Consider the following 12,671-nt stretch of genomic DNA (forward strand, 5'->3'; position numbering starts at 1 on the left):
TGTAGAGACAGAGTCTCACTTTATTGCCCTCGGTAGAGTGCCGTGGCCTCACACAGCTCACAGCAACCTCCAACTCCTAGGCTTAAGCGATTCTCTTGCCTCAGCCTCCCGAGCAGCTGGGACTATAGGCGCCCACCACAATGCCCAGCTATTTTTTGGTTGCAGTTTGGTGGGGGCCGGGTTTGAACCCACCACCCTCGGTATATGGAGCCGGCACCCTACCATCTGAGCCACAGGCGCCGCCCCAAGGCTGCTTTTTAAATTGCTGCTCTGGAAGTTCTAAGTACTGAGAGATTCTGGTCATATTTACTTGCTTTTTCTATGACTCCCTCATGGTTCATATTCTGAAGTGTCCTTGTGCAGTCCAGGTGGATGGTTATGTCACACAGTGACTGTCATTTCAGCTGTCACCTAGAGTTGACACGTCAGCAAAAAGAGGAGTCAGCCAGCAGAACAGTCTAGAACTCACCACTTGCTCATTGGGGAAAAAAATACAATAGGTGTGGTTTCCCTTTAATCAGTTTTGTTTTTACTAGCTTACATATTGTGTATCATGAGAATGCACATCTCAGAATTTGACACCTTTCTGAACTTTAAAATCCTTCCACACCTATAGTTTATTTTCACTGCGTATTTTATTACTTGTTTTGTTCACTTAATGCTGAAGGTAAGACAAGATTCTTCTATTTGAATGTCAAATAGAGGCAATGGAAGGTAAGGGCCGTGGACATGCCCGATGAGACAGCCCTCACCTTCAAGTTCCTGGAGTTAGATTTCTGTGCTGGAGAGGAGAGGATGCCATAGTAGCGTGTTTTCCTTCACAGGCACCTCAAATAAGACAGCCTGGTAGATTCATCCTCTTTGATTATTAATTTTCTTCTTTTATAGGATAGCTCTGCTTTGAGAATGGATTTCCATTCAATGGCTCTGCATAAACCATATACATGTAGTTCTGTACGAACATGTTACAACATGCATTTGAATCACACAAAGGCATTTTGGCCCATTGGATCATTTGAGATCTGTGCTAGAGGACGCAATTCCTCAGCACAGGAATCAACTCCACACCCTTGAAACAGAGACCTGGGAAGACACTAGCAAGAGCCAAATTCACAAGCAAGTCCTACTTTAGTAGTACCATTAGCTTTGAACGCAAGCAAAGTAGCAAAAGAGCTTTGATGCGTACTTCACCCTGATTGATTTTTGTCAGCTCTGCAAAAGCCTACACATTCCGCCTACTCCTAGACAGATTCACAGCCATCTGAAGGAGCTGGATGGTTCTATGCCCTTTACATATTAAGTTTAGAGTACTCATAATCCTTCAGTATAGACTAGAAGTAGGATTACTCACGTATATAAGAATTCAGATTATTCTTCTTGTATGTCACTAGCCTAGATTCCACCCTAAGGCAGACTGCGTCTCTTATTTCTCATCACAATGTATCTGTCCCAAGCTATTTGTCCCTTTTATAAAGCAATGGAATTACAACCAGAAGAGTGTCAATGGAAAGAGTAATTTAGGTTTCAATGGCTTCCTGAAATGTGTCTGGTAGCAACAGACCTTTGCAAAAGGAGGAAGAGCTGGGACCTCTGCCTGCAAATGCCCCGCGTCCTCCTGATTGTGAATAGCTGTGTTATGTGGTATCCTGGACTCAGGGTGTCAATGCGCACCACACACCATCTACTAATAATATAAATTATAACCGTGTCTGTTAAGTTTTTCCGACTTAGATGTTAAAGTTGTGACACTTCCTTTCTTTCCTTTAAATGTCTATGTGTTCTTGGTAGGGTTGCTGAAAGCTAATCCATTACCATGTTTTGGTGAAAGTCTTCCCCCACTCACAGACTTAGGTTTATGGCTGTCAGAGCAGTCACACAGGGATCACGCCCCGTATGCTCTTCCAAATTAATACCCATTATTCACAGCTCCCTCCTCCAGGGCTCTCAATGTTTGTCATTTTTTTCTTTCTCTCTTTTTCCCTTCCCTTCCTTTCCTTTCTTTTTTCCTTTCTTGCTTTCTTGTTACTGAGAATGAAGCAACTAGAACTGGGGCTTTGGAGTGGGTGGGATGATTCTGATTTTTTCAGCTGAAGGCAAAATACATGCACCATATTTTAAAACATCCTAAAACAAGTGTGTGAATCAAGTTCCAAGCTAATTGTTTTCAAAGAGAAAGCACTTACATTTTTAAAATAATAATTTCAAACCAAAAACTGCCCCCCTATTCCCTGGTGGTCCTTATAAAAGACAACAAAAAGCTTTTAAAAGAGGAAAAAAAATTCATACAAAGAAAAGAAAGGAAAATAGCACTATTTTGAAATCTAGAATGCAGAAAAACAAGAAACAGATCTTTGCTAAGAAAGTTGATTCCTACGTCGGCAGGAGAGAAGGTCAAAAACCAACTCAATTTGCGCAGTAGAACTCCAAACGCCCAGGAATTGGCAGCACAAGTAGCTGGAAGGATGAGGAAGGCGAATCTAAAGATAGAAGAATTGTCTGAAACTCTATTTGAGAAGCAGAAGGATCCCTAGATTCCCTCAGCCCCCCTTATCTTAGATACCACAGGGAGTGTATTCAGTACTCAAATACACCATGAGCCCCCAATGCTCTGCGATGTCATAGGACTTTTAACTCTACATGTTTTCCATGACAATAATAAAAATGGACTCCTCTTTTTTTTATTGCATATTTTTTCAAAGCATTTTACCATTTTTCGTCTAATTTCTCATCATAATTGTTTGTGGTAGGAAAGACAAAATGACTTCCTCTAGTAAGTATTTTTACTTTTTAAATTTAAAAAGTGTTTAATTATCATAGATACATAATAGCTGTGCCTATTTATGGGTTACACGTGGGGTTTAGACAGGGATACAACATGAAATGATCACATCAGTGTCGCTGGGGATCCACCACCTCAAGCATTTATCATTTCTTTGCATTGGTAACATTCTTCTTCCGCTTTTTATTTTCAAATATGAATAAATAAATATAATATGTTGTCAACTATGATCACCTATTTTGCTGCTGATGGCAGATCTCATCCCTTCCCTCCAGCTGCATTCCGGGCCTGTTAACCCTTCCCTCTTTCCTCTCCCTCTCACCTCAACTACCCTTTGCAGCCTCTGGTAACCAACATTCTACTCTTTATCTCCATGAGTCTGATTTCTTTTCTTTTCTTTTTTTTTTTTTTTTTTTTTAGATAAGGAAGATACTGAGGTGAAATTATCAACTTACCTGTTGTAAAACCTGGGATAGGAGTATCCAAAGCCTTCAAGTCTCAACTACCTTGTGACTCAGAGTCCCCTGGACCTCTTCCCCCAGGGACTACTTTCCTAAGAAACTGACTTCCATCTTTCGTGTTCATAACAGTCCTTTGAGGATGTCAAGTAATATAATCCAGTCCTGAAAATTCTGATTGAAACTATGCTGAGGACCTGGAATATAAATTTTAACAAAATTTCAGGTGATTTTCATGCAGGTAGTGGCAGGGACCATTTTTTAAAAATACTTCATTAAATAATCTAATTGTCACTGAACACAAGGCAAGATATCGAGACCACATTAGCTGAGTCTCACCAAAAAGAAACAAGCAAGCAGTGAAATTACCCTAAATCAAAACCAACTGCACTTTCCCTCGATTGTACTCACATGGTACATCTTTGGTTGAACACAAGGAACAGCTCTGTATGTTTTGAAAGGCTCCGTAGAAAGTATTGTTTCTGCATAGGTAGGAACTATCAAATAAATGCTTTTCAGAGTTCAGGATATAAAAAAGAAAACAGTAACCAGTTTTTTTCCATGCTAGATAGTTACTGTTCGGATTAACCTGGAGCACTTATTTTAATCAGTGATTCTTATTTGAGCTATCTTTAATGATCTTATTACACTACACACACATCTTAAAATCATTTATCTTAAAGTCATTTGGGGTATAGGCAGCGTATAAATTATAAATAAATACACCCAAGAAAATGAAGTAAACAAATTCAAGCAGAAACAATTTTAACATGAAGAAAGGACAAGCAACTCAATGTTTGCAATGTAGATTTCTTTTCAAAACACAGTTTTTTTAGACACAGTTGGTAAGTACACCTGTCATACATGCACCCGAAAATGTAATTCAAAATGATAATGGACTGGAAGAGAAACACATTTTGGAAAAACCAAATTCATTTGTTAGAACCAGTTTTGCTTACACTCTGTCAAAATATCCAACTGTACCAACATGTGTACGTAACAGAATTAGTTGCTGTAATATTTGGGTTTGGGAACTTTCTAAAGGCTTGGAAACTTTGCAGAAGCACCGTTCAGACGTGCTACAGAGATGCTGAGGCAAAGGAACAGCAGCTGGTTAAATAAATCCTGTGACAAAGTTGCTGCCCTATATTTTCTGTCCTTTCCCCCCTAAAATACTTATTTAGCTTTCCCCCTTTTCAAGTTCTTCCCTGCCTTTTAACTTCATTTAATTGAACTCATGATTGCCTGATTCATAGTATATGCAATTACTTGTGCCTTATAAGTATTAGCTGTTGAATACTCCGGCAAACAAGAATGTAAGCCAAAATTTTCTAGGCTCTGCTATGGAAGAGCCTAGAATCTGAACCCAAGTAGTTTGACTTCAGCATCTATGACCACTCTTCTGACTGCTATCTATGTATCTATCTATGTATCTATTTATCAATCTATCTATCTATCTATCTAATCTATCTGTCTATATGTATGTAATTATATATATATACATGCTATATGATTATATATATATGGCTTAAAAAGGGCAATGCTTTAGCAGAAAAATCTGAATACTCCATCCATTAATTTTTTACCTTCTTTGGAAATTAGGACATCTATCTACTGTACCAGCCATTTCAAACAAAATTCCTAAAGAATCTTCTTGCAGTTATGGGACATCTATCTATAGACGCTAATTTTAGTTTGGAAAGAAAAGGAAAATGTTTCAAGATGTGTATATAATTCCTCACTGCTGTATTCTTTTTTTTATTTAATAAGAGCTTTGGGGGATAGGAGAAACTCTACATCAAACATACACGTCAATCATAAGAAGCATCCAGTTTGAGAAATACTAAAGTATTAAAAAGATGCAATCGTACCAAGAAATAATTAGTTCCTAACTTTTTATTTATTTGTTTATTTAGACAGAGTCTCACTTTGTTGCCGTGGGTAGAGTGCTGTAGCGTCACAGCAACCTCAAACTCTCGGGCTCAAGTGATCCTCCTGCTTCAGCCTCCCAAGTAGCTGGGACTACAGGCTTCTGTCCCAATGCCTGGCTGGTTTTTCTATTTTTAGTAGAGACAGGGTCCCCCTTTGATCAGTATCAGGTACCAGCCCCAACAACGCTATGATTCCCACTCAGTGGCTTGATCGAACCAGAGAACAAAGAAAATGAAAAAAACGAGAGACAGAGGAAAGTCTGAGGAGTTGAGCTGGGCCAGGAGACCCAGCTCAATGGGTCTAACACAGATGCAGCCTCTAGCCCCAGGCTAGCTCCAGTTTGTTTCACACACCATGGTTTTAATCTTAAATCTCATGAAGGAAAGGCAAACAATTATGATGTGGCTCTTGCTGTGCTTGCATTTCTCTAACTGAACTATTTCTTTAACTAACTATGTTAATTGAATGGATTTATCTTTTACTTTTATTGCTTTAAGGTATTTATGACCTTTAACACAAACAGAGTTGGACTAGTGAAAAGCAATCCGAGAGCAGGACGTCAGCGAAGACCCCAGTTAAGCCGCACGCAAATCACAGCAGTGACAATTCATACTCAAGAAGCTTGTTACTCAGACAGATGGAGGTTTCTGGTTCTATCAAGGTGACAGAGAAAACAGATATTTTTATCTCCTTTTCTGGTCCAGAGCAAATCTTGCCTTCTTTAACAAAGTTTAAACATTCTGCATATCTAACTTTAGGAACGCACTCCCTCTCTCAGATGGAGAATAGCCCACCTATCGGGCCAGTCTTGCCTGTTTAGAGACCTCTGCAGTCCAGAGCGCTGGGAAAGGGGTGAAAGTCCAGCAAGCTGCTCCTTAAGCTTTAAAGGTGCCAGGCCTCCAGTAGCAGGTTGGGCTGCGCTCAAGGTTCTTTTGAATACACTTCTCTACTGTTTCTGTTTTTCCTTTGCCCATCCTCTGCAATCATTTTCTTAATTCAATTCCTAGCCTACTTACAACTAATACTTGTATTTTGGTTTTAATTTTATAAAATCATTATTACTAGCAATGCAAGCACATCAAGATATGACTCTCTCCTTAAGTAATTCCACATGCACCTGCAGCTCAAGCTGGTCTTGAACTCCTGAGCTCAAGCAATCCACACTCCTTGGACTCCAGAGTGCTAGGATTATAGGTGTGAGCCACCAGCCTGGCCCCCTACTTATTTTTATAGAATTTTTTTCCTTCTATTTAATTAAGGGACTTGATGCATGGATAGCTTTTTAACTGTGTTACTTATTTGAAGAAGATAAGATAAAAGTAATACACAAGTTGATTTTGTTAGAACTTATTCATTCTTTTAACATAATTCTAAGGCTAGGCTATTCGGGATTAATATTTTATAAGACGTTATTTGTATTATTAATGTGTTTTAGGTAAAATGTTTATTCGAATAAATTATACTGCAATCCTCTCAATGTTCTTTTTTTTTTTAACTGAATAAGGTAGGGAAATAAAGGTATTAAGAAATTACAAAGGCATCTTACCACAAGGTAGGAAATGTGAAACATACTTGTCTAGTTTTAATTCTCCCTAGGGAAACTTTTCTAACTTAAAAAAAACCTTTAATAATAATTTCTTTTTCTTTCTTTCTTTTCTTTCTTTCTTTCTTTCTTTCTTTTTTTTTTTTTTTTTTGAGACAGAGACTCAAGCTGTCACCCTGGGTAGAGTGCTGTCACATCATAGCTCACAGCAACCCCCAACTCCTGGGCACAAGTGATTCTCCTGCCTCCGCCTCCCAAGTAGCTGGGACTACAGGCACCTGCCACAATGCCTGGCTATTTTTTGTCAGCCGTCATTGTTGTTTGGTGGGCCCAGGCTGAATTCAAACCGGCCAGCTCAGGTGTATGTCGCTGGTGCCTTAGCTGCTTGAGCCACAAGTGCCGAGCCTTTCTTTCTTTTCTTTTTTAAAAAAATCTGCAATTTGGGTAGAACTTTATAAGGATAATTCATCTTTATTCCATACAGCGTCAGCTGCAGCAACTCTGTTAGGGCTAGAGGATCGACCTCCCTCTAAGAACACTCTCTCACAAGGCTGCCTAGTTGGTAGTGGCTGCTGAATCAGCCAGCACTGGTGACCAGGGTCTTTGATTCCTGTCCACCTAGCCTGTCTCTGGAGCTACTTAAACTTCTTCAGAGTGTGGTGTCTGGGTCTCAGGAGGTTCCAATAGCCCTGGAAAGCACATGTGAGACATTTTCTGCCCTATCCTCTAAGTCCCAAAGTGTCACCTCTGCAACATTGTGAGAGATAAGCAAGTCGCCATGGCCAGGACAGATTCTAGGGAAAAGAAAACAGACTCAGTATCCCAAAACATAAGCAGCAAAGAATTTGTAGCTATATTTTAATCAAGCATAGCAATACATAAATTAAACACAGTGTTTATAAAAATGCCAAGTTTTCATTTTCTTAAGCGCAAAGGTTAATGTTAAAATTACATTTAAAGAAATAAACATGGGAAAATAGCTAGAAAATCCTCAGGAAAAAAAATAACATGGGGTCAGGAGGGTGAGGCAAGAGGATCTTTTGAGCCAAAGAGTTTGAGGTTGCTATGAGCTATGACGCCACAGCATTGTACTGAGGACACAAAGTGAGACTCTTGTCTAAAAAAAAAATAATAATTAAAAAAACGAAAAAAGCAAAATAAAAACAAGAGGTGGTTATGGGTCCTGCAAAATAGAAAAACATACTTTATAGCCTCTGTAACTAAAGCCATATAATGTTGCTCTACTGGGACAAAATGGATTAACAGGAATAAATTTAAGGATGTGTGGCAATTCAATGCACAGTAAAAGAAGTATCTCAAATCATAGAGGAAGAGATAGATTTTTGTAGTAAATTCAACTCAATCAACTGGATGGACATTTCGAAAACAATCAAACTGGCTCTGCACCTAAAATCACTGACCACAATACATTCCAAATGCAATGGGAATTTAATGAAGATGAAAAGTAAACCACATAAGCACTAGAAGGAATTACAGTAGGTGAGCGGCTTCCTTTATAAACTGAGTGTGGGGAAAGTTTTCTAAATTATAACAACATTTGGAAACAATGAAACTTTATAAATTTAAATACAACCATAAAAACCACTTTGTGTTCTAGGATATACCAAAGGCAAAGAAAAAGGAAAATTCTACTATAAAATGCTTTCAATTTATGTCACAAAATACACTGTATCCCAGATATGTAAAGTGATCCTAAACATCAGCACAGAGAAGAGGTCCCAAGTCTTTAGACACAGTACAAGGTGATCACCTTCATCACCGCACAGATTCAGATCCACCTCACAACGTGATGCCATTCCTCATCTGTCACATTTGCAAATTTTTAGTTTGACAACATATACACAGGCAAGGCTGTGGGAAAACAGGTACAGATGGCTAGAGGGAGTGCAAAGTGTGCAATGTCACAGAGGTGAGACTGGAAAGACCTTCCATGACAAAAGAGATTCCCTCCTTCTAGAAATTTGCCCTAAAGATAAAACACACACACACACACATATACACATGCACACTCACACGTTTATATGTCTTAGTATATAAGGGGTATATAAACTTTTATGCATGTATGTATGCATATGCAAGTTTATTCACGTACCATTGTTTGCAAAATCAAACTAGTGAGAACAATCTATAGGATGCCATCTATAGGAAACTGATTTGAATAAAGAATGATGGAAGAGAAGTATGTAGCTGAAAATGAATGAAGAAGAGTCTGTAAACTGTGTTACACCCAAGATGTATTGTTAAGTAAAATAAGCAAGCTGCAAGGGTGCAGATAAACAGAGAGACAGGTACTGCACACTATGCCGCAGCTTATGTAAGAAAAGAGAAGAAATGAGTTGTATATATACACCTGTACATATGCATGCAAATAAAAATTTGCTTCTTTTTTGCAAAAAGAAATTTTAAAAATTATTTTCTTTCTATGCAGGTAAGTGAAAATGGAGCATGAAGGAGATTATTACGGGATGAAGATTTGAATATATGTTTTCACATAGTTTTTTTGGGGGCATATAAATATTTTACAAAAAATTAAAGGTGGGCTCAGCACCTGTAGTTCAATGGTTAGAGCGCTGGCCACATATACCAGGGCTGGACAGTTGGAACCCGGCCTAAGCACGGTAAACAACAATGACAACTACAACAACAACAACAAAATAGCCGGCTGCTGTGGTACCTTTAGCCCCAGCTAGTTGGGAGGCTGAGGCAAGAGAATTGTTTAAGCCCAAGAGTTTGAGGTTTCTGTGAGCCGTGATGCCACAGCACTCAACCAAGGGTAACAAGTAACTCTGTCTCAAAAAAAAAAAAAAAAAAAAAAAATTGAAGATGATGAAAAGAGGCCAATCCTAAAGCTCAATCTAGACATAAAGAAATGTGCTGCAGGCGGCGCCTGTGGCTCAGTGAGTAGGGCACTGGCCCCATATGCCGAGGGTGGCAGGTTCAAACCCAGCCCCAGCCAAACTGCAATAAAAAAAAAAAATAGCCAGGCGTTGTGGCGCGCGCCTGTAGTCCCAGCTGCTCGGGAGGCTGAGGCAAGAGAATCGCGTAAGCCCAAGAGTTAGAGGTTGCTGTGAGCCGTGTGACGCCACGGCACTCTACCCGAGGGCGGTACAGTGAGACTCTGTCTCCACAAAAAAAAAAAAAAAAAGTATCTGTTATATAATTAAGTTAATAGTCTATTGATCGTCTTTGCTATTCTTAATATTTAATTTTTAAGAAATTAGAAATGGTGTCAGCTAATCTAACTAAGAATGAATCAACCCCTGTGTGGGAATATAGTCCATGTACAAGGAAATAATTGGAGCCTTCTGTCTAGAAACCAGATCAAATAAAACCAACAAGGTATTCTAAAGCCCAGGTAGGTCCCTTCACTGTTATGATTAAATGGAAGAATAAGGAAAAAGATAAGGATTGTGGGTATCCCTTATCTATAGAATTGCTTATACAGTAATTACAGTTATTTGTATAGTGCTGCATAATATAGAAAGTACTATGACCTGACTTGGCGCTCATAGCACAGTAGTTACGGCCCCGGCCACATACACCAAGGCTGGCGAGTTCAAACCTGGCCCAGGCCAGCTAAACAACACCAACAACTGCAAGAAAAAAATAGCAAGGTGTTGTGGTGGGCACCTATAGTCCCAGCTACTTGGGAGGTTGAGGCAAGAGAATCACTTAAGCCCAAGAGTTTGAGGTTGCTGTGAGCTGTGATGCCACAGCCCTCTACCCAGAACAACTTAGTGAGACTCAAGAAAAAAAAAGTACTATGACCTCACTGAGAGAAGAAATTAAAATATTACATTTGACTTTTTAGAATAAAATTTAAAGTTGTTTCAGATCTCCAAAAGTTACTGTACCAAAGAAAATGAAGGTGCAGTTTAATCTGTCTCTAAGATTCTTCCCAGTTTTAAGACAGTAACTAACAATGTTTTATATATTGATTGACTATATATTTAAAACTTTAATTTGCAGTATTCTCTAACCTTTCTTCTTTTTTTTAATTGAGACGGAGTCTCATTATGTTGCCCTTGGTAGCATGCTGTAGCATCACAACTCACAACAACCTCCAACTCTTGGGCTCAAGTGATTCTCTTGCCTCAGCCTCCCTAGTAGTTGGGACTACAGTTATCTGCCACAACACCTGGCTATTTTTTTTTGTTGTTTGTTTGTTTAGCTGGCCCAGGCCAGTTGGAACCCACCAGCCCCAGGGCACGTGAGCTGGGTGCCATCTAACCCTGTCTTACAAGCATGCAGTTGGATGCTATGGTTAGTATGGAAGGCAAAGCCTATGGCATTTGTGCACGCATTACAGGCCGAAATGTCAGAAATAAACACAAAATAAGAGGGAGGGATTTTTCTACCTCCAGCCTCCCTTCTCCCCACCACCTAAGTGAGATGAACCTGAGGTTGATGACAAAAGACGTTTTCACATCTATAAACAAGCACAGAAAACTGTCTCCAATAAGAACAGCATGTTATACAGCAAGGTCATCCCAGAGGGAGGAAGAAAAGACCTTAGAAAGGGTGCTCGCTTCGGCAGCACATATACTAAAATTGGAACGATACAGAGAAGATTAGCATGGCCCCTGCGCAAGGATGACACGCAAATTCGTGAAGCGTTCCATATTTTTAAGCATTAAAATGGAAAAAATTATAATGTAAAAAAAAAAAAAAAAAAAAAAAGACCTTACAAAGGACTGCAGGGCTCCATGAAACTTGGGAATCACGGCAGGCCGGGCCCTGTGTATATGATAGAAGGGGAGCACAGGAACGGACAGGAGAGGATCCAGCATTCACACCAGAGAGGAGATGCGGAGGGGAAAAGTTCAATGTGCAAATCCTGGCATCAGATGCAAGGTCAACATAAGCTTGTGGGAAAACAGCAAAAGAATTCAGATAATACATACAGATTTCCAGGAATGACTTATTTTGCTGAATGGGTGAAACATAAAACAGGAAAGTCTCACCTGGATGAAATATACAGTTGGCTGTTTGAACAACTTAAAGCCTAAGTCCTTGTAAGAAAAAAGCATACCAAATAAATGTTCCTTCCTAAAGATTAGGAAAAACTCAGACTATTACTCAGAAGATCAAGGGTAAAATAATAGTGGCTTTGGTTTCACACCAAAGGCTGAAATGAACTCATTTGCTACAAACAAACAAACAAACACCAGCAGTGGGAGAGAAGATGCACACAGCAAGCAGAACTCTGGCTCTCGGGCTGATAAGCTGGAAAACTACACATCTCAAATGTTTCTGTATGACATGTTCAGCAGAAAACCACGCCAGATTCCGCAAAAAATTCAAAATAAAACTACCATATGATCCAGCAGTACCACTTCTGGATATATATGTATATATATCCCCAAAGGAAATGAAGTCACTCTCTCAAGGAGACGTGCGCACAGCCAAGCTCACTGCAGCACAGACAGGAATCAGCCCAAGTGCTGCTGATGAATGATGGGTAAAGAAAGTGTGTCATGTACACACTCACACACACACACATACACACATGCCATGGAATACCATTTAGCCTTTAAAAAAAGAAAGAGATCCTGTCCTTTTGACATTTGCAACAACATAAATGAAACTGGCGAATATTATGCTAAGTGAAATAATCAGCCAGGCACAGAAAGACAAATACGACATAATATCACTCACATATGTAATCTCAAGACGTCAAGCTCACAGAAGAAGGGGTGGGATGGTGCTTGCCAGGGCTGGGGGCTAGAGGAGGGAAGGTGCTGGTCCAAGAGCACAGCCCTTCAGTTATGTTGAGGGATCGTTCTGGAGATCTACTGTTCAGCTTGGTGCCTACAGTTAGTAATACACTATAACCGTATTAAATTTTCCAGGAGAGATTTTTATGTTGAGACCAAGTCTCTCTCTGTCACCCAAGCTAGAATGGTGTGGCGTCACAGCTCACAGCAACCTCAGACTC

General features: G+C 39.5%; 1 non-coding gene across 1 annotated transcript; it reads left to right on the top strand.

Moving 5' to 3' along the window:
* Nucleotides 1-11,254: 11,254 nt before the first annotated feature.
* Nucleotides 11,255-11,361, top strand: LOC128579286 (U6 spliceosomal RNA). The gene has a single exon (XR_008378114.1). It is a non-coding gene; the product is annotated as a U6 spliceosomal RNA (small nuclear RNA).
* Nucleotides 11,362-12,671: the final 1,310 nt, after the last annotated feature.

The sequence above is a fragment of the Nycticebus coucang genome, unplaced genomic scaffold (assembly GCF_027406575.1).
Source record: "Nycticebus coucang isolate mNycCou1 unplaced genomic scaffold, mNycCou1.pri scaffold_43, whole genome shotgun sequence".
NCBI classification, from domain to species: domain Eukaryota; kingdom Metazoa; phylum Chordata; class Mammalia; order Primates; family Lorisidae; genus Nycticebus; species Nycticebus coucang.